General features: G+C 38.9%; 1 long non-coding RNA gene across 1 annotated transcript; it reads right to left on the minus strand.

Moving 5' to 3' along the window:
* Positions 1-6285: 6285 nt before the first annotated feature.
* LOC115927390 lies at positions 6286-7205 on the minus strand. Its single transcript, XR_004065608.1, has 2 exons — positions 7098-7205; positions 6286-6814 (listed from the first exon to the last, which is right to left on the minus strand). It is a non-coding gene; the product is annotated as an uncharacterized LOC115927390 (long non-coding RNA).
* Positions 7206-7629: the final 424 nt, after the last annotated feature.

Below are 7629 nucleotides of genomic sequence, written 5' to 3' on the forward strand. Positions count from 1 at the left end.
TGCACATACCAGTGTAGCTGCAGTATTTAGACCATTTATCTTTTTTGATAATATACTTCAATCCTTAAAGATACTATGTTCCTTTTGCAGCCAACATCAAATTATATGGCACTTTGTAGGAATTATGAATATCTCTGTATGTCCTTTTTTTTTAATTTAAAAGTTTGCAGTGTCCTGATATTCAAATTAGGCAAGGAAACCCGTTAACTTGCTAGATTTCACGGTCAGACACTATTGAGTGACTGACTGGCTTTTTTCATCTTTGGTAATAACATACATAACATGTGCTGTTAAGGGTACATGAGCATTTGTCCACATCAATAACCCACTTCTTGTGATGGCAAAAATTAAACTGATTGAAAATCTTTGCGCAGCATAAAACGTACGACCATTCGGTGCAGTGGTCTGAAAAAGTCGATTCGACAACTAATAGTCGTTATTTTCCCACTTAACGACGTTTTCAAGCCCCCCCCCCTTTTTTTTTTTTTAGGGAAGTTCTAAATTAGTATTGTCTTTTAAATGCTGTTGGAATTTAACCTTTTCTTCTTCTTCCTTTTTTTTTTTTGGGGGGGGGGGGGGAGGGGGGGGGGGTTGGCCATGAGGTAATTGCCCGGGGATTAAGTGTCTTAAAATCGACAATAACAGTAATTCCAGTAGGACTTCGGTATATTTGTAATGAAGGTAAACAGAGGATTTAAACATTTATGTTGAATGTTATCCATATTTGCACATCAGGATAAAATGTTATCTTGAAGAATAGCTGTTATTGGAATATTATTCATGAGTTTTATTTTCTTGGAGTGGCACCACAAGAAAGGATATTAAAGCTATTGGAAATACATGGTGATAGTGTGTGTTTTTTAACAGAATGTATTTGAAATACCTAGACGTTTTACCTTGCAAATCATTCATTCATTCTTCATTGCGCGTGTAGTTCCTCTACCTCCGGTGAAAGCTTCGGGGTCTCCCCCAATCATCAATACTCTTGTAGGAGAGAATACCCAGATCGTCTGTAATTTTTCGATCACCAATTACCATGACAACGTTATTTTCTGGAGATTCGGGGAAACCCCCATCAAAGGTGTCTCTGTAGACGATGAGGAGAAGTACAACATGCTGCAGGAAGCGGGGCAAGGACGGACTAGCACCCTCACAATCTTTAATACAACCTTGAATGACGAGGGGTCTTACTTTTGCATCACGCCGACTAATACCAAAATTCTAGAGCGGGAACACAATCTCATAGTAAATGGTAAGTAAAAAAAAAACATCAACTCATAGTAAATGGTTAGTAAACACATGATCAACTCATAGTAAATGGTTAGTAAAAACAAAATCAACTGATAGTAAATGGTTAGTAAAAACAACATCAACTCATAGTAAATGGTTGGTAAAACAACTCACCCTTATTCTTGTATTATTTGAGTAATTTTACAGGCGTTTAATAAACTGCAGAACGTATCGTATTTCATTAGTTTTTACATTTAAAAGAGAGCATGCAAGATATGCCTAGCTAGTTCTTCATCTTATGTTCACATTGCTTTAATATGTTGCTGGTCTTAACGCCAGTCGGTGCATAAAATACGTTCATAATAGGGAAACAAACATATTTTGCAATGAAACATGTTATTGACGTTTTAAGAAACGTAATTAACCGTTGCACTACCACCAAACGCCCGCCAATCGGCTTAGTATTCACAAACTGCAGGCATAATGATGCTGGTGGCAAATTAGATTAGAGGGTTATTTATATTTATTTCGCATTTGTCGTAGAGATGTCGTGGTCTATTGAATACGTCGCCAGACTGTAGAATGCTGAGCTCCTTTTCACGGTAGCTCGGCTAAAGCAAGGTGTATTAGAATAATACGGGGGGGGGTAGTATTAATACTGGTACAGCTACCCAGGGTAACCAAGACACATTGCTATGTTATTATTAGTTCCAGCGGTTGGAGTAAGCCTGCGAGAGAGCCCCAGTAATGATGGAATAGGCAACAATGGTGCGGTCAGGATCCAGATGAACACGATTAAGGAATTCGTTTGCTCCGTCAGCAAGCCAACCAAACCCGACGCATCCGTTGCGTGGAGAACTGCAAAAGGAGTCATTATTAGCGAAAGCGAAACTGACTTTGACAGATTAGGCAACTTAAGTACAGCTTTCCGCTCTATTCAAGTGAGGGGAGGGCCTGCTGTTCATGATAAGGAGCTGGTCTGTATTGTTTCTCAGCCGAGCCTCGCGAACACACTCAGAGCAAGTTTCATAACCGAAGTCCAAGGCAAGCATTTTTATTGTATGGAAAATAATTTTAAATGGGTATGATAATGCATCAAGCAACACGTTGCAATATAATACCTTCTTAATAGGCTATTGGAATCTTGATTTTATTGTATACACATATATCAAGGTTAATTGATCTATTTTAATTAAGAGCCACTCGACTTCTTTAGAGAATTGAAACAGTATTAGAACAATATCGATGATCATCGTTTCCCTCTTTAATCAACATATCATTGCTATTTTTATGTTACAATAGAATGATTGGCATTGCAATGATTATAATGAATTTCGTTGTTGAACTTTAATTATTGGATTTCACTCTCATTATCTCCAGGGTGCGTTCATACTGTGATCCAGGATGCTTGTTCTCGGTACATAGTGGAGAGTGTCCCCATTGACATTACATGTCGGCTGTACAATGACACCATTTCGGCCATGGTAATGGTAAAGCGATTGACCATCTACCGAGAGAATTCTACCAAAGGCACATTCTTACCAGTCTCTACAGCGCCATCTACGGACGGGATGGGATTGAATGTTGAGGTATTCAAACTGCAAACCGGGAACGAGAGTGATTATCGTGTTGCCGCCAAATGTTGCACGGAAAATATCAACGCATGTGGGAACGTTGAGTGTTCAGATGTTTGCGAAAGTCGATTGCAATGTAAGCCCCCCCCCCCCTCTCCCCCTTCCCCGACGCCCATTGAAATATAAGATTTAACATGCCTTTTTTGTTATGAATCAAATGTATCTTCCATCAGGATCGCAATTTTTGATGATCATGATTTTAATGATGAAAATGGGTTATTACGATTTAATTGGCCAAAATTTCATTATGACTTTCGGAGGATCGACAATAAATTTTTCGTGCGCCTAAATGATTGTATTCGTGTTGTTCAAGAATGTTTCACAAAGACTTAAATCGAAGTTGGACTTAATTATGGCTGGCCATTCATGCCACTTGTTGCTCTTACCATTATGATATTTAGATAATATTTTTTTCCCTCAATAATTAACTATCAACAAATATAAATTCTGTAAAATGTGTGACCAGGATTCGTTTTCCTTTTGGGGACCGGCACTAGTTAAGTCCAACTAAAAGTCGATCTTAGTCTTTGTGAAACACTCCCTTGGAAAAATATTGCAGATTCTCCCAGAAAATTGAGCCTTTCCCGGTCGCACGATGGACCCTTGATTGAAGGATTGAACCAAAGCCAGTCTATCACGTGTTCTGCTGACGGGTTTCCTCAGCCTAACGTTACATGGTGTAAGGTTACGGGCAACACCTCTTGCGCTCATGTGGCAGATGGGACAGGTTCGGCTTCAATTCGATTCGGAGCGCCTCATCGGAATGACTCGGGACTATACGAGTGCCGAGCTGCCAATGGGCTCGGGTTTCCGATCACACATCTGGAAGAGCCAATTGTATTTTGTGAGTGTTGTCAGTTGTATTCTTTGCTTTTAATCGGTACCGCGCACACATTTAAATAACCCTTACAGAAACTTAAGCTTGCGGCAAGCTTGTTACAAGCTTGTTAGAAGCTTGCGGCAAGCTTAATAAGATTGCATTACAAATTTAAGCTTGCAAAACTTGCGCGCAATCTTACAGCAATCTTGCTGCAAGCTTGCAGGCAAAGAGAGATATTCATGCAAGCTTGCTGCAAGCTTGCAGGCCAAGAAGATATCCCTGCAAGCTTGCAGGGGTGCAATCTAAAGCCCTTGCAATCTTACAGGCCGACAGTGTATGCCCTGCAAGCTTGCAGCAAGCTTGCGGACATCGCAGGGGCGCAAACTAAAGCTCTTGCAAGCTTGCAGACAAAGAGGATATCCCTGCAAGCTTGCAGGAGCGCAATCTAAAGCCCTGGCAATCTTGCAGGCCGACAGTGTATGCCCTGCAAGCTTGCAGCAAGCTTGCGGACATTGCAGGGGCGCAAACTAAAGCTCTTGCAAGCTTGCAGACAAAGAGGATATCCCTGCAAGCTTGCAGGAGCGCAATCTAAAGCCCTGGCAATCTTGCAGGCCGACAGTGTATGCCCTGCAAGCTTGCAGCAAGCTTGCGGAGCTTGCTGGGGTGCAATCTAAAGCCCTACCAAGCTTGCCGCAAACTTATGTCAGACTGCTATGGACAAACCCCATCTATGACCAAATTATTGTCACTGTAAACATACAGCACAAAAGTTTATATGCACAATTAAATTGTTCAATAATTATCTCAAAACCTTTGATTCTTTGCTAATGAGGTATAAAATAGGGGATCTTTATACACATATAATAATAATAGTACAGTTCTTATAGCGCATTATACCTTTGAAAAAGGATTAAAGATGGATGATCATAAAACAAACATTAAATATCGCATCATGACTCACTTTTCACTGTACAAAAAGGTACACCATCCAACACTCTAAAAATGATTTCCTTTTTCACTGTGATTTACGAGAGACCAGGCAAGAGTCAACAAAAATGGTTGAAACAAAATATATAATTTAAATGAGCGTTTAATCAAACCTTGCTAAAATCTAGCCGGAAAACGATTTGATTCAAAAACTATATTCTTAAACAAAAGCAAAACTAATAGTCCAATAGTCTGCTTGAATTTCTTTAATTGACAAAAAAGACCAAGTGTTTTGTTTTAATTTTTGGATAAAACATCCTAAGACATGTCTGAAAAGTGATGTCTTGTGTGTTGTGGGTGGTGGAGCCTGATTTCAGAGGTCAATGACCTTTATTTGACCCTGATTTCGCCTAACAGTTGTTTTTTACATGTCATTTGTTAAAAAGAGCCTCAATTTTAATGAATATTGTGTCTAATGAAAGTAATGAAATTATCTATCACATGATATGAATATTTATAATATTTGATGATATTTTGAACCTTTTTTTAGGGTTTAAAATGTAATTTTTTGACTTTTTTCACTAAAATCATAATTTATCACTTTTTGTTCGTATCTGTAAAAAAAGAGGAAACAATGAAAATCCTAAAGAATTACTGTAAAAAATGCATTTATATTCATTTATTACACTGTGAAAATTTTATATTCATTACTTCTCTTACTAAAAAGTTATTGACTTCCAAAGATAACACTCCCAGTGCCAACAAGATCCTAATCAGAAAAATGTCACGCGCCCTCTATTGGCCATTCCAAGATAGTTCATTTTTTGTGGTTGGTTCAAAGTTTTGTTGAACATTTTGTGAACTGGTCAAGTGTGAATCAACTTCAAAATGGTAAGTACTTGTGAGATATTGCACTTACATTATAATAATTCACAACAACATTTAACATATAAATCTCTGGAAAGCATATTAAAATGAAAATAAAACAGGAAAATTGTAATAATTTGATAATTTTTCATTAAATAGACCTAATGTAAAACTCAGACTCAGTCCCACATCACCAAAAAAATGTTAGTTAAACTAGCTAGACTAGGTAGTACTAGTAGGTAGCCTACTTGGTACTTGGTCGGTTGGTCCTCCAAGATACTCGTCTGAGTTTTAACTTAACGGGTAGGGTGTATTAGTTTGTAGATGTGGGGACGTCAGGGCAATTTTGAATTTGACAGGGTCAGTGTGGGCGATAGTCTCTGGTTTAAGCTGGTCTAGGTCTAGACCAGGACTAGGTCTAGACTAGATATAGGCCCATAACTTCCAATTCTAGATCTAGTATAATCTGAAACGGCTCTGGACGCAATTTCTCAGTCTATCTCTCTACCTCTTTGTATATGTGTGTGTGTTTTAGTTTTTACCCTGATTCTAAGGGTATGTGTGTGTGTGAGGGTGTGTGTGTGTGTGCGGTAAACAGGTAACAAAGGTAAAGTGGAAGAGAAAAAAATGATTCAACAAAATCCATTATCTGCATTTTGTTCAACCCCGTTTGTGTCTCTGAGTGTGTGTGTTTGTGTTGACGTGCGTGCGTGTATGTTTTTACATCAATTGTGAAAAGGTATAGGTTTTATACTATGTAGACTAGACTAGACTAGACCTAGATCTATGTGTTTTTTCCCCCAAAAAGATGGCACCCACAGGTCTTTCGGGAACAAATTTTCTCCACTTCTATGTATTCAATTTGTGCCAGACTTGCCATGGCAATACCTTTCATTTTCTTTCATTTTTGAGAGGGAATTTTTTTTTATAGAGATATCAAAAGTGTGAATTATATTTTTTCAATGTTTTTAGACAGTCGTTATTACATGTACAAGTATTCAGAAGTCTAGCTGCAGCACTACATGTCATTGAAATGTACTTAAAACTCAGGTAACATTAAAACCAGTTGATACATATATGATGTATCTTTTGTAGATCTCTGTCAATGTTATTGTCCATACTGTTACTATTATTCCATTTAATTTGTAGCAAGCTTGCGGAAAGCTTGCGACGAGCTACATGTAACATCAAGCTTGCATATTTTGTGATTGGCTGAGGGTACCATTTGGATTTTTTACCACGCAAGCTTGCAAAAGCATGCAAGCTCGCTGCAAGATTGCACGCTTCTCTTTTTTTACCAGCTTGGGAGCTTGCGCAAGCTTGCAGATTTTTAGACCTGCAAATATAATTCAATATCTGCAAGCTTGCTGTGTGAGCTTGTTTCAAGCTTGCCGCGAGCTTGTTTCAAGCTCATTACTAGCTTGCAGGGTTCCAAAAATGCAAATGAGTTATATCTGTCAGCCAATCAAAACAGAGGAAATATATTTTCAGATCTTACAATCTGCAAGCTTGCAAGCTCGCAACAAGCTTGCTGCAAGCTTACATGCAAGCTCGAAGCAAGCTTGCAACAAGCTCTCAGGTAAGCTTGGGAGCTTGCGCAAGCTTGCATATTTTTAGACCTGCAAATATAATTCAATATCTGCAAGCTTGCTGTGTGAGCTTGTTTCAAGCTTGCCGCGAGCTTGTTTCAAGCTCGTTACTAGCTTGCAGGGTTCCAAAAATGCAAATGAGTTATATCTGTCAGCCAATCAAAACAGAGGAAATATATTTTCAGATCTTACAATCTGCAAGCTTGCAAGCTCACAACAAGCTTGCTGCAAGCTTACATGCAAGCTCGCAGGCAAGCTTGCAAGCTTGCAGATTGTTAGACCTGAGAATATATTTCCTCTGTTTTGATTGGCTGACAGATATAACTCATTTGCATTTTTGGAACCCTGCAAGCTAGTAACGAGCTTGAAACAAGCTCGCGGGCGAGCTTGAAACAAGCTCGCAGATCAAGCTTGCTGCAAGCTTGCACTGCAAGCTCGCGGCAAGCTTGCACCAATTTCCATAAGGGAAGTGATCACAATGGAGTGCTGAGTAGGGCGAACATCGAGAAATTAAATATAAGGGGAATTTCAAACTAAATTCTCGTTTGGTCTACAACCAGTT

The sequence above is a fragment of the Strongylocentrotus purpuratus genome, unplaced genomic scaffold (assembly GCF_000002235.5).
Source record: "Strongylocentrotus purpuratus isolate Spur 01 unplaced genomic scaffold, Spur_5.0 spur5_scaffold_20, whole genome shotgun sequence".
Lineage (NCBI taxonomy): Eukaryota > Metazoa > Echinodermata > Echinoidea > Camarodonta > Strongylocentrotidae > Strongylocentrotus > Strongylocentrotus purpuratus.